General features: G+C 37.0%; 1 protein-coding gene across 2 annotated transcripts in view; it reads left to right on the top strand.

Annotated features, from left to right (window-relative positions):
• The window catches only part of LOC136713371 (neurocalcin-delta), a 90,984-nt gene that overhangs the window by 32,409 nt on the left and 32,284 nt on the right, over window positions 1–26,291 (top strand). The window contains exon 1 of one of the 2 annotated variants that reach the window (XM_066690401.1): window positions 22,324–22,497. The exons of the other annotated variant lie outside the window; for it this stretch is intronic. The gene's annotated coding sequence lies outside the window, so the exon portion shown is untranslated. Of the gene's footprint in view, window positions 1–22,323; window positions 22,498–26,291 lie in introns of those variants that run through there. 2 annotated transcript variants of the gene reach the window in all.

The raw sequence follows: 26,291 nt of genomic DNA, 5'->3' as shown, positions 1-26,291 counted from the left end.
GAAACAAATCACACGAGAGAAAGATTCCCTTTTAATACCACTTTACATATCTTTTATTTAATTGATGTTTTGTATATATCCTGCTGTTGCATGTTCTATATTTTTTTACTATGTTTGTCATGACAACCCTACACCAGTTTCTGACAAATAATGCCCAACATATATTATATTGTAATTCATTTTCAGATAAATATTGGGTTACAGACCATTTTTCAAATGTGACCTCAGATATCTTAAGATGTTAATGACCGTTTCTTTGTATAAATACTGACACATTTTCAGAATCCTCCTCTCGTCCAGATGTAATAAGGAAAGGTTACTATATTGCAGGTCTATTTTAACTGACACTATCCAGGGTACAAGCTTGGTCTAAGAAATCCAAATATGGACAGCTTTCTTGTGATTGTCCAGGTTTATGAGGCATGTTTAGCAGTGGGTATGTAAGCATCCTTACATTTACAAAGAATAATGTATTGTGCTAGTAGTCTGCTAAAGCTCCTCGTGTCTGTTGAAGAGCTACGACACAACTCTCTTCAGAAAGAAGTGTTTTTTGCCAGCTGGGTGGAAATAAGAAATCAAGAAAAGAAGAAAAAAGCCCTTTTGAAGAGAGTCAGTGAAATTCTTCCTGTCTCTCGACAGGATTTCTGCCAGGCAGCTTTCTGAAGCAGTCAATAATGTCCGCTGCTTGACAGGGCCAGTAATTATTGATAAGGAAGAAAAAGGTTAAGGAAAGCCAGGGGGGTGAAAACAACACCTATAATTGTCTTTGCTGAACTGCTGTTTTTTGCCTTGTCGGTGAATGGTGGCAGGACTAACGTGGCTTGACACAGGCTTTAGGAACATCTTTAATTAACGTCAGCTCTTAGTTTCGTTCCTTAGAGCTTTCTAGATGTACAAGTACAAAGCCAGGCCCACTCTCCCCATTAATGCAACACAAAGTAGTTTACATTTAAGCCTGACCTTTCAAGCTCCTGCCTAGGTTTCTACTGATACAGTAATGTCATCTCCTCCCACTGCCCACCACAATATAGATCTCGATCGGGTGTTAAAATATCTTTAAGGTACTTTCACAGTGCTAAGCCTTGCCAATTTCAAAGTAGTGTTTGAAATGCCTTGCCTGTTTAGCTATTTGTTATTATTCTTTTACTTTATTATTGTTATGTTGTTTTTTCCCCAATCTGTGCAGAATAATTCCCCTTTCTTAAAGCTGAAATGTTGATGTAAACACTACTTGGCCCAATCAACACTATTGATTTCAGATTTACTGCTTTACTACTGTGGAACTATTAGGATAAATGGTTTTATGCTGGCTTTGTGAAAAGCCACATTGAGTTTTAATAAGGAATATTGTTTAAAATGTCACCATCAAATGTCAAAGAACTCAGAAAGTTTTGCAATGTTTAGAATTCCATCAGAATATGTTTGCAATATGTTCTCTGTAGATGGTATTATTTTTCCCCCCTTTTTGTAATGAAATAATCATGTTCTGAAAGAAGCAGAAGTGTATTAAACTGAGTTAATCATGAATGGCCTTTCTAAGTCAGGTTCTTGTAATTCTTATCTCTCCAGTCCATACTGCAATCAACTAATCAAGACTTGTGTTTGTATTAAGCCTTCCAGGGTGTTTTTTTAAAGCTAGACTTTCATTAAAGGAAATTGGAATTGGTTTCCATTTCACCTTTTAAATTATTAAGTTTAGCTTTGTTCTCCTTATAGATTCAAACACATTTTATAATGCAAAAGCTTTATCTTCTATGTGAGCCATGGAAAAGCAATAATTCTACTATTGATTTTGCTGCATGAAGGTTAAGGGTATTCTGTCTGTGGCCATTAAATAATTTCTAAATAATACCATATGAAACAATCCCTAAATACTGCTTTAATAGTAGTTATATAAACAAACTCCCACTTAAGCTGTGAAGTAATGTTTGTCTAAGAATAATTTGAATCTACAAAGTCACTTTCTATATTGAAATGTTTATGAAGAGCATAAAATTAAGGAGGAGCCAATCCTTCTGAAACTGTTCCTGTGTTTGTTACCAGAGCAGGTAATGCAAAGCAGGGATTTTCAATTCCGCTTCAAATGAATAGGAATTGTGGTTCACACTCTTATCCGGGCAAAATGCAAATCATAGGAAGCTCCATTTGCATGTTGCAAAGGAATGACTTATGTTTTGGTGAATACCATGAAAAAAAAAGGAGCTGGAAAAATACAAGAAAAGAACGAGTGATAAGTAGGAGAAACCTGAATATACTCTTCGTGATGAAGTGTGTGGTATAAGCCTGTAGTTCATTTAAAAATAATCCTTTTCAATTATGAACTCATTTATTAACCTACTAGGTAATTCACCGCATTAACACAGCCAACAATATAAGATCACAGTGTCATTTTTGTAAGATAATGTTTCCATTCCAGAAGCCTTACAGATCAGTCATTAGTGAAATTTGACAGTAATATCAAGCTAGCTTTGATGTGTGTAGGTCAAAATGGAAAAAGTGTAGTGTGAACACAGTACATCAGTCTTGTGTAGAGAGTCTGTAATTAGTTTTGGCAACAGTAGTGAGAAGACTGATTATCAGGTAGTTGCTGGCATCTTCTGTAACATACTGGATGACATACTGTTCATTACATGTGAAGCTTGACTCCTGATAACCTAGGATTGTGTTTTTGCATCTACAAGTACAAGAAAAAAAACATGCTCTCCTGCCAAGCTGTTTCACTATTAAAACACGTTATTGTTTATAAAGTGTCTTATTTGAGCAAAAAGTTACGATTATCAACCAAGATTTTTTTTTTTTTTTTTGTTAAAATATGTCATTAGCAGTAAGAGGAAGCAGCCTATTCCATTTCAGAGGTCTGCAGTTCATACTAACCTCCCTAAGGCAATATCCATAGTTAAATCCTTCTGTACCACAGGGACCAGCATAAGTGGAAAAACACAAAACTCTTTATTTTAGGCTGAACTCCTAAAAAGTGCAACTTCCTGTTCATAATCCTTGCTCTATGTATTAGATTTTTGGATATTTTGGGTCTTCCCGAAATGCAGAAAATTAAGTTAAGGGATACTGTATCTAGGCTACATCTTACTTATGGACATGCAAACTTGACCAACAGCCTGCATGGTAACTTGGTAAATAAAGATGTTTCCAGTCAAGTAAAATACAATATATATTTTGTGTCTCTTCCTTGATAAACTTGCAACTGTTAGCTCTTTCCAATATAATCTCTAGCTGATTATGCCAACCACATAGGCTGTTTTAAGGAATGTTCAAGTCAAGTCAAGTTCAATTCATGTTATCTTTATTGTCCCACAAGGGGAATTTGATTTGCAGCCAGTCTAAGAACACGCTGAATCACATTCCACAATCAACAAAAACAATCACACATAAAACTAGTTAAAAACAATGACATACATGCATAATCAACAAGATCATCAGAAATCCAAACAAGCCTTCCTCACCCAATTGCATACACTACTGACATACACAAGCAAGGAGTTGTGCAAACATGCATGTATCACACTAGAAGCAGTGCTATACAAAGTGCAGACCAAGATAGCTAAGCTACCTTAAATTACATTTCACTTAATAATGGCCTGAGTACCAGATATTTGTAATTGTCCACTAATTAAATGTTATTGTCTTTAATGACTCTATTTCTAGGAACAAGTGACAACCTCCTAAAATCAATAACCATATCCCTGGTTTTCAGTACAATTAACCTCAGAAACGATTCATCATATCAGGACACAAAATCTTCGACTATAGGGCCATGGCCCAAATCATCCTTCTGCAGGAGACTGATGATGACAGAATCATTTGCAAACTTAATTATATGTCTGTCCGTATTATTGCTTCGACAGTCATTTGTATATAGGAGATCTAGCAGGGGAGAAAGTACACAACCCTTAGGGGAGCTGCTCCGAGAGGATGCCATTGACCCGTACCCGTTGTGACCTGTTCGTCAAGAAGTCCACAATCCACCCCACCATGTTCATATCAAGCTTGAGATGGGACAGAAGCAAGCAGATATGGTTGGATCGTGTTGAAGGCTGATGAGAATTCAATAAACAGAAGCCTAGCATGGGTCTTAGATCCCTCCAGATGACTGATATAAGATATGAAGTTAAGCTAGAGTGGGGTCCTCCATCCCTTTCCCAGCCCTGTACGCAAACTGTAGTGGATCCAGTAAATTCTCCACATGCCCCAGAACATTTTCTTAAATGTTTTCATTACTAGTGAAGTCAGTCTAAAGTCATTGAGTTCACTAGATTTGTTTTTCATAATAACTGGGACAATGGTAGCATGTTTCCGAATTGTAGTTACTTTCTGATCGTGAAGCGAATTCATGAAGATTTAATGAAAGATGCAACTAAGTTGCCCTGCACAGGTCTTCACCATCCCACATATATTATTTGAACCTGGGTTCTTAGTGATCTTTGTCTTTTGTTAAAATACAGTGACCTCCTTGACACTGATGTCCATTACTGAACTAGCTAATGTCGTCTTCTGGATCATATCCGTTTCTGCTATAAAATTGAAGGTAAAACTTATTCAAATTGCCAGCCAGCTGCTTATCTGAATTAAAACCATCAAGACTTATCTTATTGCTGCCTTTATCATGTGACCCCATCATAATTTTCATACCTTTCCATGTAGCCTTTAGAAGCTCAGCCTCAATATTTTCCTTATAATTCTGTTTGTCTTTTTTGATTTCAGACCTCACTTTTTTCTTATTTCTCTCATTTTTTTTTCTTTTAAAAGCTAATTTCTTACCTAGTAGGATTCTTACAGATTTTAAAACCCAGGGCCCATTGAGATTTTTGTTGGGATTACAGAATTTTTATAAAAGGAGATGTAACTGCACACTAAGTCGACTCCATTATAATCCCAGAAGAGACCCTTTTGTTCCTAAACTGGTTTATTTGTTTTTTTCAGCAATCTTATCTCTGCAGAAGCATATTGTTTAGACTAGCCTGGTCTTTATAAGACTGTGGGTTGGCCATTTTTAAATTATGATTCGCCAGATTTTCCTGTTGCACTAGAATCCATGCTATTCCCATTAAGAAATGTAAGATCCACTGGTCATACTGTCAAATAGCTGTTTATATGTATTGTTACCATGCTGTTTAAGCATACTTCAAATAAAACTAGTTGTCTACAGTTACCACAGCCTCCCTCCTGATATAAATGTACTTGCAAGAAGAAAAATTTAGAATAATTAAAACAATCAAACATTTCTTAGTCTGTTATGGCAGACATCTTGGCAGGGAGCCAGGTAGTTTTCCCAATCTCATAGAGACCATAAATCTTTCCCTCCGGACTGTGGGGAGCTTTTTTTTTTACCCTTGAGTACTGCAGCTTCACTAAAGCAACGTCATTTTTCTCGGCTGAGTTATGAGTGTGCCACTCATAGATGGAGCCCAAATCCCCGGGGAGACAGTACGTCATTGTCCCGTGAACGTCTGGAATATCTAGGAGGCTGAACTGCTGCCATCACTTCTGTGTACAGTGTGATTTATTGGAGACAATCTAGGCCCTCAACACTTGACATGATGGGCCTGTAACAGGGAACACAAAACCTACTGCTGTAGTAACAACAGGATGTTCTTATCATACACAACCCTGCAAATATACTTTAATCATATTTGTTTCTGTGGCTGTAGAGGAGTGGCCAAAGAGTGGTCTGAGTTTTGTTGCCATTCCCCAGTTGCAAATCAGTCTTTAAAAACCTTCCTTATTCTGTCACACAATACATACTACACAATTTATAGCAATGGAAAGAAGTGCATGTATAGTTAACTCCCGGATGTGTTTGTGAAGGTTCCTTTTTTTTTCTGGGAGGGAAAAACATCTTAAGAATAAAGCAATGTAGATTTACATGTAGAGAGCCATTGAAAGAAAGAAAGAAAAATCCCTGAAGATCCATATAGATAAAACTAATCTGTCATAATGCCTCAGACTCCACAGTACAGAGTGAAAGCAGTATACTATGCTTAGCTGTCACTCTCAGAAGGCCTATACAGGTTCCCCGTAATACTCAAAAGCTGGCCTTGAGGTGTAGTTTAGGATTTATGTTTTAATTTGAAGATAGCAAATGGAAGCCAAATAGCAGCGAAGACATAAGTATGCTAATCCCAGATCTACCACAGAACTGAGCTAAAAACTCATTCATTTCCTGTATCCTCATCTGACAGTTTTTTTTTTTCCCCCCATCCCTGTGGGACCTGACATCTGAAACTGCCATGCTCCTTTTTGAAATGTAACAGCTGAAAGTTACTAAGCTGCCAAAGTGCATTTGCAGACAGGTGTGAGGGAGTTCTGCTTCTCTAAGTTTGGGCCCGTTAATAGGGCTGAGGAATGCCAATGCTGTGCTGTGTTCGTCTGTAGGTTTGCTTTTGCTGATCCCTATGAAAACAAAGCGCCTTTCTGTGTAGGCTCCCCTTCCCGGCAGGCTCCCAGCATGCAAAAGTCAGACTTTACTCATCTCCTTCATGATTTTTAAGCTCCGACTTTTGAAGGCTTGTGTGGGTGGCAGTGTAGCAAACACTCGTTAGGTTTTGCAACAGTTATGGTCTCCAAAATCAAAGATTAATTGTTGTTGCTGTTATTGTTGTTGTTTACATGGTTAGAATTCAAATTTCTTTTAATTGTTATAGTGGCAATACATTAAGTAGTTATGCATTAATGTGAATGCTTGAGTTGTCTGTGCTGATAGCTTATGAGACTAAAAACTCATGATATGGCTATTATATGGTAAGGATAGGATGGTATACAATTTCCACAGTATGATAACCATAAGAAAAAAAATTGTTTTGCGTGTTTCCACTACAAGCACAAAACAGTGAGTTGGTTAAAGAAGTAAGAGCCGATTTAGTAAAAATACATTTCCAGTCTCAACAGTGAGCTTCCACAATAAGGGAGACAGCTCGGGAAGTATTATATAGGCTCCTCTATGTAGGATTGTATAAATATGTTATCAATCCAGTTATATTTCTAAAGCAATGCTGGATTAGTAGGTCTCATGTCACAGAAATGTCATATATTATCATGTCTACTGTAATTACAATAATCGCAGTGTACACCCAATCCCTATTATATGGTTTCAAAAACAAAATTGAAGAAGCCTGCAGGAGCAGGTGGGAAAGGTTATACCTTGCTTTAAGACCTCATTATATACTGTTAAAGCTCCTTCTGTATTAATACATGTACAGAATGATCTTGACTTTGGGACAAAGATTTTTACAGGGGAGATTGTGCTGCGTGACATTGAATCAGACCAAAGTATTTCTCCAGGTCAAAGGTCACTGAAGGGTTAATTTCGCTTGAACACAATGTTAGCTGAAAGCCTTAGGTAAATGTTGTCTATGAGTAAAAACCACAGAACCACAGATTTGGGTCTTTCCAATGAGAGAATGTAAATTCAGCATGCATTATAAGACCATACATTTTAGTTTCCATGTTTTCCTTAATTTACATGACAGAATGACAAATGTGGGTGTTCCAATACAATGGGGAAGAGGGTATATATTTATTTTGGTTTGTTCTGAATTAAAATGAAAGATGCATGAAAACAATGCGGCTGTTGTTCGTTTGCTGCCACAATGTTAAACCAGCAGAACATGACAAGGCATATTTCCTTGGTACACCATGGCATGAGGCTGTTTTGCTTAGTAACCCACTGAAGACCAAGCTTTTGACTTGGTCAAAATGGTGGTATGTTCACTTTCTGGGGAAGAAGTATAAAAAATATATGTATTTTATGAAATGTTTGTGAAAATAGAAACTACAATCATCTGAAGGAAATAGATTTCAAGGATCAAAATGTCCATATCACAGTGAAGATTATAAACCACAGTAATTTTATATTCACAGCCAGCTCACTCATACAGCTGCATGGTAAATCTATAAGGAACAACAATGGCTTAGCAATTAAAACTTGTATGCCTATGTTGCTGATTGTAGCTCTGAATGGGGAGTTAGCTGATTGAGGGGAAGGATAAAATCAAGCAACCAGCAGAGAGTCAAGAGAGAAAGAAGGGATTGGACATAGAAGGGACAATAAGATTGAAATTGGATATTTCTCAACAACGATAACAGAAATAAGAAAGCAATTTCTAAAATTACCAGGCAATAGCCATCCCTAAAACAAAAGCAATTTATAGCACATTCTAATGCAATATCAAGGGCTATCAAGGGCCAAAGCTTCAATACTTTTTAATTTTTTTAATTCAGCCTCAGAATTCACGTTCATTTGTGTTGGAACTCAAATCACAGATGATCAAAATCTAGAAATCAACAAAACTGAGGAGCGCACTTGTAAAAGAGGAACCTTTGTTGATGAATGATAATGATCCATCCAGTTCACACAGGAGTTCTGGTAATTTCGGATTTGATTTGTAGATGCTAAAGCTTTGGGGCTATATTTAAAGTTGAATTTGTTTTTTCAAACTGGTGAATTTTCCCTGCTGTGGATACAGTTTCAGACTGTGTAAGTGAAAAGTGATGCACTGATTTACCATTTATTTAACAGTAATTATGATAAATATAATATTATAAACCTAATTGTATTACCAAATGTAATAAGGCAAGAAAGTAGTTCTGGGTTTTACCACAGGCCCTGTGATTTGTAGGCCAGTATTTCTGTTGGTATGTACTGTGATATTTTTTGACAACGGTGTACATCCCTGTGGGACCTTGTGTGCCACATAGTTATTACATTTGTGAAAGCACATTATTTTAGAGGAAGTGTATATAGTTATTTTAGAATGTGAAAATATCTTCCATATATTTAAAAGATCCTGTTTACAATATTTAGCTTTAGGCTAAGAAATGTTGCTCTCAATATCATTTCAATCAACACAGAGGTGCTTCTGCTATAAGCTACTTGCTTTCAATGTTTTTGTGCTTGTAAAAGACCACAAAAAACGTATTTAGTTATCTATCTTTTTAATAAATTCAGACCTTGTGTAAAATGTATCTACATACCAGTTTACTGCATATGCAAGTTTTGGATAACAGGCTTGGGGGAAGCATTATAGAGTAGATTTGTCTCACTGAACACCATAACACATGCACTAAAGTATCTGGATTTTTGACTGGCACTTTATGATGCATTATAAACCGATAATATCTCTTTTGCCGACATGTGGTTTATTGTTGTTTCTGGCTATTTATAGGGTTTTCAACTCTTGGGTTAATGGTTAACCCTTAACTCTGAACCTCTGGGGGTAAGGTCTAATTACAGCCAGATGAATTGCAACTAAATTGTACTCTGTTTAAGATGTATACCTTAGAGAAATCAATTTAGGATGTACTGTTACTAATTCTGAAATGAAAAGCTATCAAATCACAGAGCCCAATTTTTCTGAATCTCTTACACTGTTCCTGTGCCAGGAATTTCTCTGGCAAACGTTGTTTCTGCAGTCTCATTTCAGTAGCTGGTCCCATGAGGGCAGTGTTGAGACACAATATGGCCTACCTTCTTTCTACAGTACCAGATCTGTGAACAGACTGAAAGATTGGTAAATATCTGATAATGAGTCAGTGCTGGGTGCCACTTGATGAAAAATACTGCAAATGGTATTTCTTTGAGTGGGATTTCAATTTCACACACTCTGCCAGCAGGGTTTGGATTAATCAAAAATACACCACCTGGACCAATTAACAAGAGAGAGCTTGATGCTGAGTTACAGCACTGCCATGTCGATTCCAGTTATCACAAACAGGACAAGTGCTATAAACTCAAGCACAGAAAAGCATGTTCAGTTGTGAGGAACAATGAGTCCTCTTTTGTTAGAAAATAGAATTTCTATTAAAAAAAAAAAACACCTTCGAGGTGTATTAAACTTTGCGTCAATCGTTTGTATTATTGCTTTTAGAAGTAACAAAAGGAATATTAGTATGGATGTTTTGCTTTGATTTTTAATCAGCTCTAAATGACAGTGCATGATATAGTAGCAATGTAATGTCATATTAGGCTATTGCACATCTGTCAAAAATATGCAGGCCTAAATTGCTTTGCAAATAATTGAGGCAGAAGTCAATTTTTGAAGCGCACATCTCATCAACGTTCTTGACATTCACTCCTTCAGATCCCTGAAGAAACGCCTTGATGATGTTCTTGTATTATTAGGCTCCTAGCTACCAAAGCCTGAACCCAATGGCCTCCCCTTATCTGTAACCTTTCTTAGGTTTTTATTTCAGCTGTAATCAAACTCCGCTTGTCTGTGACTGGTTATTTTATATGACTGGTTTTGTCAAGGTGTCTCAGGCCTGGTTCTTAAGACTTCTGGGAGCTGACATAGAAAAATGTTTAGTTTTTTTCTTTATTACAATGATACAACCTGATCTATACATTTTGAATAACCATGTGTTCTTTTTATAAATGTAAAATTCTCCTTCCTGTATTTGAATGCTGAATGTATGTAGTATTTGTGAAAATAAGCTATCTGCAAATGTGAAAGTAGTGCAGAGAGCTGTTATCTTCCACGTATGCATGTGTCTAGCAATTGAAAAGTACATTGAAGGAAGGTGTTCTCATATCTTCCAGCAAAATTCCACGAACAGAGGTGCATACGGCTTTAGATTTTAATGCATTTCTAGTTTTGGTGCTATTTCACAGAATCCTTCCCTGATATTTTATATTGTCTGTTATATTTCTTCCAGACATATATTTAAATAAAGCTTAAAGGTTTTACACACAGTTGTTCAACATTTAATTTAATTTAATTTAATTTCAACGGTCAGGTATGCTAAGGACAGCAGTACTTTAAGAAGATCACATCCTCTTTTGAGAGACTTATTGATTGTAAATCCAGCTCTGGAGATTTAACCTCACTGTAATGATAGGAGTTACTGTATATTAACTGTTTCAGATATCAACTCGGTAGGCAACATTGAAAAACATTGATCCGAAGGAAAATAAATTAACCAACACATGCATATACACTGATTAGAGTCTCATTTGAAATTCGTAATCAGAATTTAATTTCCTGCATTTAGTTTCTCTTAAAATAAGTAAATAACACAATCTTAAACCAATGCTGTTAAGATGAAGTGTGGGCAGTGGATGCCTTAACGAAGCTTTATATTGTTAACTTTGTACTTGTATTTGTCCATGCAGAATAAAAATGCACATTTACATTCCAGTGTTCACTGTCTCCAATAAGACTCTTACATACAGGATACCTTGCTAGGGAGAGCAAGGATTTATGAGCAGTTTTAGGGGCAGCAGTGTTTTGTACCTGTATGCTTGTTTTCATTATCTCCTTGCAGCCTGTGTTAAACAAGGTCCCAGTGAGAGGTGATACGCACCACAGTGTTTGGTGTGCCATGGCTGTGTTGGTTCAGTGCGGGAGCAGTATGTGGCATGTGAAAGTGCAGCATTAACAGATTAACACCGTATTAGTTAGTTTGCCAGAATGCTGCACTGTAACGTGGTCAGTTCTGGCAAAAGGGCCTCATGAACCCTCCTGTAAGGCCAGGTCCTTTCCTGGTGTGGCATACTGTCTACTCCCTAGTGTCCAGCCATGTGTTTTGGATGGAGCTTAATTTAGTGCTTTACTTATAAAACAGCAATACATTGAGATCTGGTGAAAAATTGTGTTACAATGTGTTACAAAATGTGGTACAATCTGCTATTATTAACCACAGGTTTGCATTGGAGATGTCACAAGCACTTCTTATATGTGTATAAATTAACAGGTGGTTTAGGTTACAATAGTACTCAGCGATCTGTAGGATTATTGCTATACATTTTAAATGGTAAAAGTGTGACATAGTGTGTGTGTATGTGTGTGTGTGTGTTGATACTATGACACTAGAATATTAGATATTAGAATAACAGCAACTGTAAACATGATGTCCCCAGATTTTGCTTTATGTCAAAGGGGAATACTTTTCCATACCAGGGTTAAAAAAAATGTTGCTAAATATAACCCCTCTAAAGAACCTACTGGTATTTCCGTATGGCCCAGGGTGTAGATACATAAACAATGGCAAAGTGGCTACTTATGCCATCATTTCAACCACAAACTCATTGAGTATTGTTATTGTTATGTGGAAACTAGTTTATCGAGTGACAATGTCATAGAAGGAGAGTTGTTTATCACCAGTCCTGTTTCACATGCTGCATTGATGTGGTTGAATTTGGATCATGTAATTTGAACTGAATTAGAGAGAAGATTTGTGGTTTGCAAAGAATTTTAAGTGTCGCCATTTGTCGATATTTGCCCAGACTCGGAGAGGAGTGTCAAGTAGTGGAGTCAGGTTGAAAGGTATCGGCTAGTGTGTGTTATTTGGGAAGGACATTGGATTTTGTGTACGGAGCTTATGCAGAGAACGTTCTCTACCAAAATAACATCGACATGACTTCCTGAGTAAGTTTAAACATAAAAGTAAAACTAAAAATATTTACAAGCCAGGCAGGGTATTCGCTTTGAAATTGGGTCTAAACCAAGAAAAATACTTTGGAATTAATTGGTAAGAACATTGGTTTTCATCTTTCCTATTTATTTGTAATTTCCCATGAAATAGCTTTCCTCTTCCACAAAAGCAAAACATTTCAAAACTCCTGCTTCCTTTGTGTTTCACCTGTTCTGTATTCTGTAACTGAGGCCTGCAGGTGAAGTGAATAATTTTTCTTGTTATATGTTGGAGCCGTAACGTACTGGTAATGTTCCAGCTGAGTACCATTTTGTTCACAAAAGACATCAGATATAGTACCCTGCAGTGCTTGTAGATTTCAGTAAAACGTGGAATTGAATTTCAGTAGATACATTCAGTCATACCACAGGGCTGAATTAGTTGGGCTAAATAAATACTTCCCAACCTGAGCAAGTAAAGGCTGAATTTGATTTTGTATTATATTTTATTCAAAAGGATTGTGCTACTTAAAGACCAAATGGTATTTTCCAAAAGAAATATAGCATTATAACACCATGTGTGGCCGCACTAAGCCGAGTCATATAATTTTTCTCTCCTGTGGCACTTCATGTCAACAGGTAAAATAGTGAGTGGTGATGTATTATTTGGAAGTCCTCTTTATTTCCTCAGGATACATTATGAACAAATACGGTATGTAGTCACTTTCACTGTTGTGCTTAATTGATCAGTAAGTGATCATGTTTGTCCTTTAACCAGGTAATGGTTGTATATACATTATATGACTTCCCTATGGCTTTTACATGTTGAAATGTAAATAAACCATTTGCAGGTTTAAATCTCATCTGAACACAAATATTTGAATCTGTGATATGGGTTTGTTTTTATCTTTAGTATTTTAAGTGAGATTAAAGGCTGGTGGCCTTTGTTCAGAGTTAATTACAGTCAGTTCAGAGTTAATACATGACAAATCAGTTGCCTCGTGCATTTTTGAGGAAGACCTGCAAACAGTTGTACATGTGAGTGAAGAGAGCAGCTTAAACTCTGGATGAGTCGTCATGGTGATGCGATCTTAGCTGACATTGCTGCTCAGTGATGTAATGACTGCAGTCATTTGAGAGCCACTCTTCAAATACTTTGGAACTTTTTTCTTTTTTATTTGTAGCGGTATTCCTTTCAGCTTTATAGGTTTTACTTTGTTTTAAAAAATGTGGTGAACAAAAAGAAATCCTTACTCACTACATTCTTCTGCTGAAATGTAGGCCTAGTTTCCTGCATTTCCTACTATTGATGTCTTGGGTACATAATTGGGCAAAAAATGAATCTGGCTCATGCAAAACTTTCCTTTCAAGTCAAATGGAAGGGGTTTTCCTGAGAGCAACTGGAGAACGTTTCAGAGAAAGTGTCAAGTGTCTAGCTTAATACTGCTGCTAAAAGGTACCAGAGACATACGAGCCTTCCTCTGCAGAAAAAGGGATATTCATCTCTTTGTTCTTTTTACTGGACTGATATCTTTCAGATGTATCCAGATCAAAGCAGTTAGGCTCCTATAGTTGTCTTCCTCTGACACCTGTAGCATTTTCTCACTTTGGTGTGTCATTCCTCCATGTGGGCAGGTGACAGCTCTATCTCTTTTTGGAGGTGGTGTCGACTTTTCAAATGCAGAGGGGTTTCTTGGAAGATGTATCCTAGTTCTGTTCTGATTCTCTGTCATTTGAATGTGACAGGCCTACCAGCAGTAAATGCAAGCCATCATATACTTCCAGTTGGGGTTTAATGGCCTAGTTAATTTGCTACCGGTCTTCTTAAGTTTCTTATTTCTTATCGGGTTCTAATTAATCGAATATGGTGTTACATTGCTTTTTGGTCCCTTCTTCCGTGTTTGATATGTGAGACAAACTGCAGCAGAACAAGCCAGACAGGAATCCAAAAGCAGATATTCACTGTATATATTCTATATATATTCTATATTCTGCAAGACTCTCCTGCCAGACACTCTTAACATGCAATGGAATAGTAACACAAAACAGACAGCTTTCCATATTATTGCTTGCATACTGTAATTCTATGTTTTCCCCTCGTTGCATTACTATTACGATAAAGAGGTGGATCTGAAATAAACTTGGCTTGTCCTGTATCTTATACCATACTTTATATTCTGTCCAGTGTGTTACTAAATTAGCATATCTGAAATCTGTAACTAAAACATAATGAAGAAATAGATTTAAGACTTACCGTGTTGACATTTGATTGACCTTTATGAAATAAATGTATGAAGTTCATTCATGCAGTTCACCCACTGTATGCTTCCTGTCTAAAAGACACAACCAGGTACCTTTGCATTATATCTTGTTTTGAAAATATTGAATCCTGTCCGTGTTCACTTGTGACCTCCCTCTTTCAAACTTGCTCCCTTTTATTAATGTGCTGCTGCTTATTAAAAAAAGAGAACAAGAATCATCCTAAATTGGGAAGCTCCTACTTCTCTTTTGTTAATCTGTGCATAGTAAATTATGCATGATTGAAAATACTCTGCCAGTAATTTTTAATTAATTAGCCAACTGTTATACTAAATACCTGCAAATTTTCTTTGCAGATTGCCCGAGTTGCACTGCTTGCTATTAACACCCCTCTGAGCTGTGGTAAAGGAGGAGTCAGGGCTGCAGTCTTTGAGTATTTGCACTATCGGGTGGAAACATGGCATAATTATGCAGTGCCACTGTAATTATGAACTGTTTTTTTTTTTTTTTTAATGTGTCGTAACTGAGATATGAAAAGAAAACATTCAGTATTTTCCCATCATTTTGCTTTATTCTGGTTCACTGTTAGGTTCTGTTATATAATGTACTGCATAATGTGTGTTTCTTCTACTTTTTTCTACATTTACCCCCAGTATGAAATGCCTTTTTCACTCTGACTGCATAGTTGTTATGGTCTTATAGCAGCAGCCTGGGTCTCAATACTATCCTCCCCAGCTGTGTGTTTTGAGAACTTCTGAAAATCAAAGTATTCAGATCCAGTACGGCAGATTATGATTCCAAATGCACCTTTTCTTTTTTAACACTTTCAGGCTAGCTCACCCCAGGTAAACACACACAGTGGTTCAGGTTTTATAGATGAGTTCAGTTGATGAACAGTCACCAGTTCTTAAAGACAAATAATGACCAATAATAAATGCTTTTAAAGTGGATAACTAATTGGTTGACAAACTCTTTTGATTGTCCAGAGAAAGCCGCCAGGGACAAAGCAGCCAAAGTCTGTCTCAAACACAAGGAGTCCCAGCAAAAAATAAGAAAACTATTTTTTTTTAAGTAAGAAAAACAAAAGCCCTACAATTGCTGCACACACAGAATTTCATCTTCCAACACAGACGTTCAGAACACATCAAAGCTGCTCATGGTCCCGGGCAGTTTCAGGGACTTATACATTTTAACTCCAGCATAGCCATCATTCTTCTCAATGAGTGTGTGCTTCTCTTGGGTATTGTAATGCTCATCAACAGGTATTGTCCACATTGCATGATAGATAGATCCCTGTTCCTCATCTTCTGAATAGAGGATCTTTTTGTTCTAGAAAGCTGCGTTTTGTGACCAGAGACACCCTATACAGAGCATTCATGATAAAGATAGCTTCAATGTATGTGTAGAGATAATAATTTTAGGCTTTTGAGAAGTGTTTTGAATGAAATTATGAAAATTGCGTTTGATAATACTATTCAAATTAATTGTGCCCTCACATCTTTAACACATTTGTCTCATCATGTTAATTTCTGTAGAATTAGGGACTTTTCTCAAGTGCTTTGCTGGTGCCTTGAGGGTTTGTGAAATTAAAATATTCAAATCTTATTCCTCAATATATCTGTGATTAGGAATAGTACTTGCACCATGAAGGTTGTTCTAATTTTATCTTCTTTGTGATATATTAAGACCAGAGTTAAGTTCTGCAGTGTTTCAATGCAACAGGAAACATTAGACGTGTTTTCAATAAAGCATGCTTTTGATTGGCCTCTCTGAGACTTCTACAATTCAGATGAGCAGTGATCCTGGAGTATATATCCCTAGTTTAAAAAGAACTCTGCTTCTTGTAAATGGTGTGCTGTTGTGTCACCGTGTGATGAAAACCTGGTGTTTGAGGCCTCTTTCTCCGGCTACAGTGTGAATTCAGGGAATAGGAGGTGGAATTGCTATGTGTAAACGTGAGTCAATTCGAGGAGGGAAAAGAGGGCGCCAGGGATTTAATTAAATTCATACGTGTCTTGTCCCCCATTAATCCCGAGCCAGACCAAGGCATTCCTCCATGAGAAAAAGTGAAATCTGAGCAGCTGTCAACGATGTCCCACTCCGGCCTGTGCTGATCCAGAGCAGCACTGTGCGACTGGGTGTCTTCTCTTTTGATTTGCAAATGCCTCTCAACTGATGGCAACGAGACATAGTAACACATCAAAGCAAAACCCCATTGTCCCTCAGATGAATGATGAATGAGGAACAGTTTTAATGGCTTACGTGACTTATGTTGGCTGAATGCTTTCGGAGTTGGTGATTAAGCGATTGAGCAGATTACAGTCAGGTTGTCATAGCAGAGATATTGGCAGTGTGTGAAGACCGGTGCGGAAATAGCACCATGTCCCCAGACGCTGCAGATCAACTCCTCCATCCAAGCAAACGGAACGTGTGAAAACCTCTGTGGGGTATCTTGTTTTTGGCTTTAGAGCACAGTCAGGTTTGTCCTTTGTAATTACTTGTTAAAACCTTGTTCCAGTGGACAGATTGGCCGTATACTTATTTTCAGTATTTAGAGAATCAAAATATAACAAATATTATAATGGGGGAGGATGCCCATAAGGAGTGTGAGCAATTTAATTGCATCGATTTCCCTACAGAGTTAATGGAGAAAGTGGTTACTCAATATGTCCATCTCTTCCCACATACATCAGCTTCCTACCCGTTGTTTGTGCTCTGTGCGGTTTGGTGCGTCCCCACTCATTTACACTCGAGATCATTGCAAGGCCACGCGCTCACTGCTGTTGTTTCATTAATCCGAGCAAGGAAGCAATCCAAGCCCATTTCGAAGCTTTGCAGCTCAAGGTCTAGATTGAGATAATTCTCTGTGTGCAAGATGCTGTCCAGTTGTGAATAGCTCCACCTGCTCTGACACACAGTGCTTGCTTAATAATCCAGTAAACCAGTGTTAATTTTCAGAGATTCCTGCTGTGACGCATTTGCTGAAAGTCTTGCAGTAGCTCAGTTTGCATACAATTCTAGCTAAAACATTTGTGTGTTTTTTTTTGTTTGTTTTTTAAACTTATTTTATAATTCAGTAGAGCATGTAGCTTGTGAAACATGCTGTGTATAATTTATCTAAGATCTTGGTTAGGCACATTTTCTCTGTGTCGTTTGTTTATTGGTGATTGATACATAGACTGTGTGTAGTCTCTTATTTCTGTATGTCATTGTGATTTGGGTATTTTACATCTTGCAGTAGACAAAAGCAAGTGCTTAAAAAAAAGATTTATAGAAATTAAATGATAAAGGCCTGGTGATTCAGTTCTGTCTTAAGTCAACACGTAGGAGTATACAGCTCTAATTATATCCTCTTGCAACTCAATTGTTAATGTGATCAATTACCATTTTAATTTGCTGCAGCTCCTTCATGAAATATTGCAAGTTAACATTGAACTAGACTGTATCAATGGGAGTACAAGAGTGATTTCTCGGTCAGTTTTGCATAATCTAGCAACTCCCATCATTTGAACGCTGTCAGCTGGTTTATTGTGCTGACCTCTGACTGCAGCGATAATGGTTTAAATCCATGCAGACTTCACATAACAAGTCACGTGACCCTGACCTCACAGCTTTCACTTCAATAAACCTGAGATTTTCACAGAAACGGTAAGGATCCCACTACAAAAGGACATACTCTTTTTGAAAATGTAGCATTCTTTCAAAAACTTCAGTTTTTTCTAACTGACGTGTAAAATGTGTTTTTAATCTCAAGCATTTTTAATTCAAAGTCATGTTCTTTGAAATTATGACTAAGAAATCAGACCTATATTTTTAATGTGTGAACCATTAAACAAAATATGTGTATATATTAAATAAAAATATACTTGTTGGTGTATGGAGTGTAGTTCATTGTCCTAATCAATGTACCCATCAGAATTTCAATTTAATAATGGAGCATTCAGCTAGTTACAAATAAACAAATAAATATATGATGTAAATAGATATGAAGTTGTATTCTTCAGATATCTGTAATTTATTACAAACAATATAGTTATTATATGTTTGTATATGTGTGTGGGGGGGAGACACTACCTCCTTAGCATGCTTTTTTATACTTTTCAAAGCCTCGAATTGAGAACAGGGAATCCTAAACAAATGAGCCACATAAAACTGCATGAGAAAGCTGTCACTTCTACTCTGCTACATAATAGATTATCTGGAGGATCTCCTAAATGTCCTTTTGCCTTTACCATAAGTAAGGCTGTGCGATATGACGATATATATCGTATGACGATAGAAAAACGTCTATCGTTTCATATTATGCGCTATCGTTTATATCGTGGTGTCGCAAATCGCACTCTTTACGGCAGTATTTTTCCTCATTTGCACCCTTTGCGTTCTCCCCGGTTCTTCCACACGTGTCGGATGCGGCAAGAAATGTGAATCAGAAACACAGACGGACATGGAGGAGAGAGACCTGACACACAATAACCAACACAACCAAGAGATACTTTAATGCACTAGCGCACACGGTCCGCCCCGCTCTCATCGCCGGGCTAAACTCAATCTGCAAGCACCCCACCCCCGCTAATTTAGACGGATATAATTTGTATAAAATTAAAGAATAATAGTTTGTTTGCATTTTAATAATTTGGAAAGCAATATTAACAGATGAAGAAAGTTTCATTAGTTTGTGAAGTGGTATAACAGCTGCTATTATTATATTTTATTTATTTTATTATTAATATTTTATAACTATTTAGTATTAACACGTGCTGTACCGGTAAGTAGAATCGAAACACGACAGTCAGAGTGGAAATGTCCCCTGTCTAGCAGATGTTAATGCGCCACTTTAAACCCAACTGTGGTAAATATAACTGAATCTATACCATTTTACAGCACATATGTTGCTTGATAACTATTACTTGTGTTATTGTTATGTGACAGTAAATCATGTGTATATGTATGTGTGTGTATGTATGTATATATATATATATATATATATATCCCATAACATAACACACATAATAGTAATATTTGTTAGTTTTGCATATTTCATGATTAAATAAAGACTTTTTTAAATGTCTTTGGTCTTATTTTGTAGCTTGATTGGATAAAAACAAGGCATATCGATATATCGTGTATCGCCCAAACTTCGAAAAAATATTGAGATATCATTTTTAAGTCATATCACCCATCCCTAACCATAAGGATAATTAGCTACCTTAAACCTGTCATTATCTAATGATAGGAGCCCGTGTGTGGCTGTGTTACGGCTTATTTATAATTCGGTGGAAGCCACTTGGTTTGCTTTTAAGCAGCCATTTAAAAAAAGTACTACTTAAAAAAGAGGTTGAATCGGACATGCACTTGAAGCTGAAGAACTCACCACACAACATGCCATCCAATACAGAATAGTTGCCTTCAAAATATGTGAAACCTGGATGCTTATAAATGGATGATCTGCTTCAAATGTAATAGTAAATTGGTGTCATATGATTGACAAGTAGGATTGTTTGAAATACTTTTTTTTTTCAATGCAGTTTTCATATTATATATTTGAAGAAGAATTATTTTTGTTATTGCCTGTAGATATGGCTTTTCTATCCAGTGGCTGTGGACTTCACTAGTCTCCCTTTCCTCCTCACTGTCTGAGAATGTGCGTCTCACAGCTTGACTGAAAAGAAAGAAAAATGATTCAAACGACTCATTTGTCCATTTCATGTGTCTTACAGACTCCACTCCCCCAACCCCCATTTTCACCCTCAGTCTGGTCAAGTCCTTCACCCTGGTTGGACATGGGCTACTGAAAGCTTCTTTTGACCTTTTCTCTCTTGGCAGCCTGGGCCTCACATCTCTATTCACGAAAAGCCCAGATGGTATTCAAATGAAGCTTCACAACACAGGAATGTTCTAGCATGCTATGCATCACTGGAGTTTTATGCATTATATTGGAGGGACCCAGTTGTGATTTCCTTCCTTTCACCATCCTTCCATTCACCATCTTCTTCATTTTTCACTGTCAAAAGATTTTACCATTTTCTTGCTGCTGTTCTTCTTTTCTTTATATTGAATGAATTATACAGTAGATAAGTCAATGAATAAAACAGAAATTCCCTCTGAAGTAAGCATTTTTTCCTCATTGGGTATGCTGTTTCTCAATCCAATAACTGACTCCAGTATTTTGAAATTGTATCTTTATTACAGTAGTTTGTTTCAACATGTATATGTGGTATGTGCGATTATTGGTCTAAAAATACATGATTTCCGAATACCAGTTTATATTACATTATCTTTAATCCGTCATCTTCAATTTTCCAGTATCAGCAAGGAATTACATTACATAACACATCTTTGTCTGTGTTGCTATGTGTTTGAAATCTTTCCATTTGTTTATACATGAATATAAACAATTTATTGACAGTGTGGAGCTTCAGTGTTGTACGCACAGTATGACAGAAATGGTAAAATTAACAGGCTCAAAACTGAACATTATTTTAATATAAATAATTGTTTTTGCAGTCAACTGCTGTTTGAAAGTACTTCCTGAAAAACTAATTGAACACAGTTCCTGTAACAAATGCTTTCTATTTCCATATCAAAGTTGGTTCAACTCTAATGATGAAAAAAGCTTATCAAATCATGAATCAATAAACAAGCTGCTTTTATGTTTTCAATTATGTTTCAATGAGAGGAAGCTCGGAGAAGTCTTGGAGCTGGACTGAGGAATGTTCCTTTAGCGTGTGATATTTCTGTTCTTTTCTTTTTTGCTTGTACAAAGTGATGTACTAGAATTTAAAAAAACAGTTACATAATACTAAGAAAGCAAGCAAATATGGAATAAAGAATTCCATTAGCTACAACCTGTTGTTTCTGGTGTTGTACAGGAAAACAATGTGTTTATTATTAATGAAATGGCACTTTTCTGAACACTGTATTTAAAGGATGTCAACTTCACTTTGTTCTACAGTAATGCTCTTTTCAGATTAGCGTGTGCCATGCATTTGCTGCTGCTAAATTTTAATCTTGCAAACTGGACAGGATTTGCTCTAAGAAATCCTGAGTCAGCAGAGTTTTTTTTTAGTTTTTATTTTATTAAAATAAAAAAACTCACTCATGTTTTGCTACTGAGATGGAGGGTATTTCCATTAATTGCTTTCAGGACCCTCAAATCTGAAAGAAGAGGCAAAAACATCTGTTGACAGTTATATTTTATAGTACTATAGAATAGCTAGTTTTCAGTCACTATGCTTTTGCCTTTGCTTTTATGACACAAAACATAGAATTGATCTATTCCTGTTAATATGAACCCAAGCCTCCAAACTATATCCCTATAGAAATCAGATCCTTCTTTAAAACATTTAGTGAAAATATATAAATACTGGAAAAAAAGTGGAAAAGATAAAAATGTGCATAGTGCTAGTTATTATTTTTGAACTAAAAAGTGAAGCTCTAAAAGAGATTGGGACAGTTAAAGGGGCTGAGGAGGTGGGTTTGCAATTTTGTTTTTGGTGGGGGGGGGGTTGATAGAGAAGTTTGTGCTGTTTTTTTTCTGGGCGCACAGTGTGACAGATGACCTATTGAAATCATTTCAGTGCAATGTTCCTGTTGCCACAGCAACGGAGGCTCGCTTTGGCTTTTCATCTGACCATGTGACTGGAGCTTTGACGTCAGCAGGGAGGCAGAGTTTGCTAGTCAGCCGCCAGTGCTGAAGCCTTCTAACAATCTTGTGGACTTTTGTGCTGCTGCTGCACGGTGCTGCTTGCTGCTCCTCCTGCTAGTTCTTCGTCGTCTTCTGCTACTTGTTGGTGCTGCCGCTCCTCATATCTATCTGTTGTTTGGAAATTGCTAGGGTATGGAGTATTAAAGGTTTACATTTCTACTAAGTGAGGTAAGCTCTCTGCCTTTTGTGTTTGAGTTTCTCAGCAGTCTTGTGAATGATTTAAAATAAAAGCTAGTCTGAAAGTGATTTTCATTTTTTCTGAAGTAGGAGACTGAGGAGAGAGTGAGGGCACAGAAAACACAATTCCATCGCAAATAATATCGTAAACAGTAAATTGAAATTTTAAGTAGAATTTAAGCTGAGCATACAGGGGGGCATATTCTGGGCATTGCTTTGACGTGTATAAGAAGTGCTGAAATGCAACCAGTGACATAGGAGTCTTGGAAGACAAAAAGTAGATTGTAGAGCTAAAGAGTTGGATCTGATATTCAGCAATGTTTTGTAATGCATCTGCAATGCTCTCTCTGTGATTCCATCCGGCTTGCATAACTCTCCTTACAGTGGGTTGCTTTTTGCAGCACAATTTCTGTTTTCAGGCACAGCAGGAAGTAGAGAGAGAAATCAGGAATGACTGACACTCGAGTTCGTCATCATTGTGCCATGTTCTGCACTGTCAAGGGGCATTATCCATCTTTGAGAGCGTGAGAGGGGGAAAAAAGCATCAGAGTCTATTTAATTCATTCTGTGGTGTTGAGGATACTAGCAAGTGGAACTGATCTTCAGCTGAGGCTGTGGCAGTCAGCTCATGAATGATGTGTGGAAAGCTTGTGGCTTTCTGATCTTAGTTGGAATCAGACTATACGTATCTGCAAAAAAGTGCAGAGAGGCTGACTGGCCTCCATTTACTGGGGTCTTGAAGGAAACACAGTACAAACAAACAGCCATTGGGGACTGAAGATAACTAGTCTGGTTTATCTCTAAAGGGGAAGTTCTCCTTTTTTTCTGTGCCAGATATTCAATGTAATAAGCTGGCCATTTGGCAGTCCACCCCCATCCCTCTCATTTCTATCAAACTGTGATTGATTTAGATTTTTTCATTGGCTTCCTGCAATTTTCTTGCAAATTGCATTGTCTGCAAGGAATTGTTTAATTTCTTTCTTTGGCTTACTGCAGTGACTTAAATAAGAACTGTCATTGTGGTCTTCTGCTTCAGTACCCAGGGATCAGAGGAGCTTAAGACTAACTCCCTAGCAAGTCGTTTCCAGGGTTGCCTGAGTCTACTAAAAAGAAATATACACACACACACAAAAAGGAAATAAAACCACGTAAAAACTACAGTATTGAATGTCATTACTTGCACAGTGGATTATACAAGAGAGGAGTTCCATTTGGTGGCAAAGGAAGCTTTGAAACTTTTTGCATGAACTTGTGCCCTGCTTTGGCCCCGACGCATTTGACTTTCCCGGTTTCAATCCGCAATGCCAGTATCCAGATTGGCCAGGGTGCTTAAACACAGGAGGCAAGGTTTTAAAGAGGAAAATTCATACTTTAAGTTTTCTTCTTGTTTTTTTATGTTATTCATTTTGCTTCCATTAGTTCTCAGATGTAGTCAAATAGGCATGTTGTCTTAGTTTGTTAGGCTTTGTGTATGTTTGTGTGAGAGAGAGAGAGTGAGTGGAGTGAGATTTTGTATTTTAGAAACCAAAAATAACCCTGTTGACTGTGGTGTGTGAAAAGTGCCACAGGTGATAGGATGCTTCTGAAGTGACTTAAGGGTCTGTTGTTTGTACATGGAGGAGGCTTTTCCCTAAGCATTTGTTTCCATGGGAGGGGAGTAGCTCATGAATCTGCCATTGTGGATTTATCAGTGCACATGTTGCAGAGAATTTTTGTACCACAGTTGTATTTATTTATTTATTTATTTATTTAATGAAAATACACACATGAACCCATAAGAGGCATGTTGCCTAGGGCTTCCTTTGTTGCCTGAGGCTTTACTTCTTTTTCAAACAGGTTCTGATCACCAGATATAGGCTACTGTTGGTTGGACACTACTGGATTTATACAATATAAGATATTGATGGCTTAAAATGTCATACTGTGTTGAAGCAATTATTTCAGATTTGCAAACAGACTTGGAACCAATCCACCAGCCTTCTCATTTGGCCATTACTACGTTTGATTATTAAGGCATTTACACAGCAACATCTGAAACCTTATGTAAGGTTACTGTGTAGAATGGAGGCTTTACCATTCCCAGTTAATGAGAAGAGACACCTCAGCTAGACTCCAGAATCATTTTAAGCATGTTTCATTTTTCTCCCATATGCTGTGAAAATCAGAACTGCAAACACACGCCACAGTGCACAACTGACTAATAAGTAATAGTCGGAACTGATAATAAGACCGATAAGACAGCAGTAGTAATTTCCATCAGCTTGTTACTGTGCAGTTTCAAATGATGTACAGCTGCCTGTGTACTGAGTATGCAGAATACTTTTTTTGCATACAATTGGTGACTCCTTTATTTCCAATTAAATATATGCTATTATAGAATGTGGACCATTCAGTTGTTCTCAAAGAGATTTAAATGCTAAAACTGGTTGAAGTTTTAAAGAAGACCTTATAATTTCTGCAAGATCTATACAATTGATAACCATTTACTAGGCTGAACGTATGAAGGATGTGGGTTATTTACAAATGACCTCTTATTACTTGCCTTGCCTCACACACTGGTTGTTATGCTTGGTCCCTTTCCATAGCACTTACCCACTTACCCTAGCAACCCATCAGTAGACATGTAACTATTAAGTCTACCATTACTTTGTTAGCTATATATCTTTCCCATCACTATTGAGCTTAGTTTTCCATATTGGTGGTTGTCACTTTTTTGTGATTACATACAGCAACATGTCTGTATTCATTAGAGCCCAATTAATATTTAAGATATAAAACAGTATGGCATTGACTTCTGAAACTTTTTGAACAATACGTCAAACGTTTTTAGTACCGTTTCTTGCTTTTGTAGCCTTTTCTTTTGGTAAACTTTGCTCCTGATTGTCCTTTGATTGGATGATTGGAATTTATAGAAGAAAGCAAGGAAAGTTGAATGTGGATGCACTGCTAGATGAAGCCAGGTCTAAGAACTTCTTCACTCTCATGCATAATTGGCCATGTACTTTGTTGCAGCTGCCTGTATCATGCACTTCTGTGAACACAACCATTGGGGTTAATTCCTTTTGTCCAGTTTCAATTCCCCTTCAATTTAGTCTAGTGAATTCCAGTTCCAGTTCTTATTCCAGAATGAAAGTGGAATTGTATTAAGATTGTGCCCCAGCTTTGGCAAGCAGGTCCAACTGTGTGCTGGAAGGCTTTATGCTAGCAATGTAGCCTGATTAATTAAGTACTGGAGCAATGAATGGGCCACTTTACCCTAGAGAGAGAGAGAGAGAGACATAGTCCCCTCAGCACAGCAGTCTGTGCTGTCATGTGTGCTTATATTGATATGCTTAGTACATTTATAAAAAGGTCTCTTGGCTTTCTTTGGTCAACTTTCGTTCTATTAGTTTCTATTATTCATTTTGGGTGTCTGACACTTTTATCCAAAGACACTTACTTGGGTACACATGCCCTTATAGGAAGTCTCTTACGGGAAGTAGGTTTGCTCCAAATGATCTGTAAATTACAGAATCAGAATTTAAAGGTTTCAATGTATTTAAAAATGGATTTAAAACTGGCCTGTAAAAACTGCTGTATTGGGTCTCTTCAGATACAGGGTAGGACAGGGTTTTGTTTTTTCCTGAAGTAAAAAATAAGACAGAAAAAGATGAGACATTGTTGTAGGTTTTGCTAAAATGGAACTATTAAAGTGAATGATCTGTCTTTCAGGATGAACATTGACAGGTGGTCAGCATTTACTAAATATTTAAACAAGTTTAGATCCAAAACAAAAGCTTTGGAGA

Source organism: Amia ocellicauda, chromosome 18 (assembly GCF_036373705.1).
Source record: "Amia ocellicauda isolate fAmiCal2 chromosome 18, fAmiCal2.hap1, whole genome shotgun sequence".
Lineage (NCBI taxonomy): Eukaryota > Metazoa > Chordata > Actinopteri > Amiiformes > Amiidae > Amia > Amia ocellicauda.
This window is presented reverse-complemented; position numbering and strand designations above follow the sequence as displayed.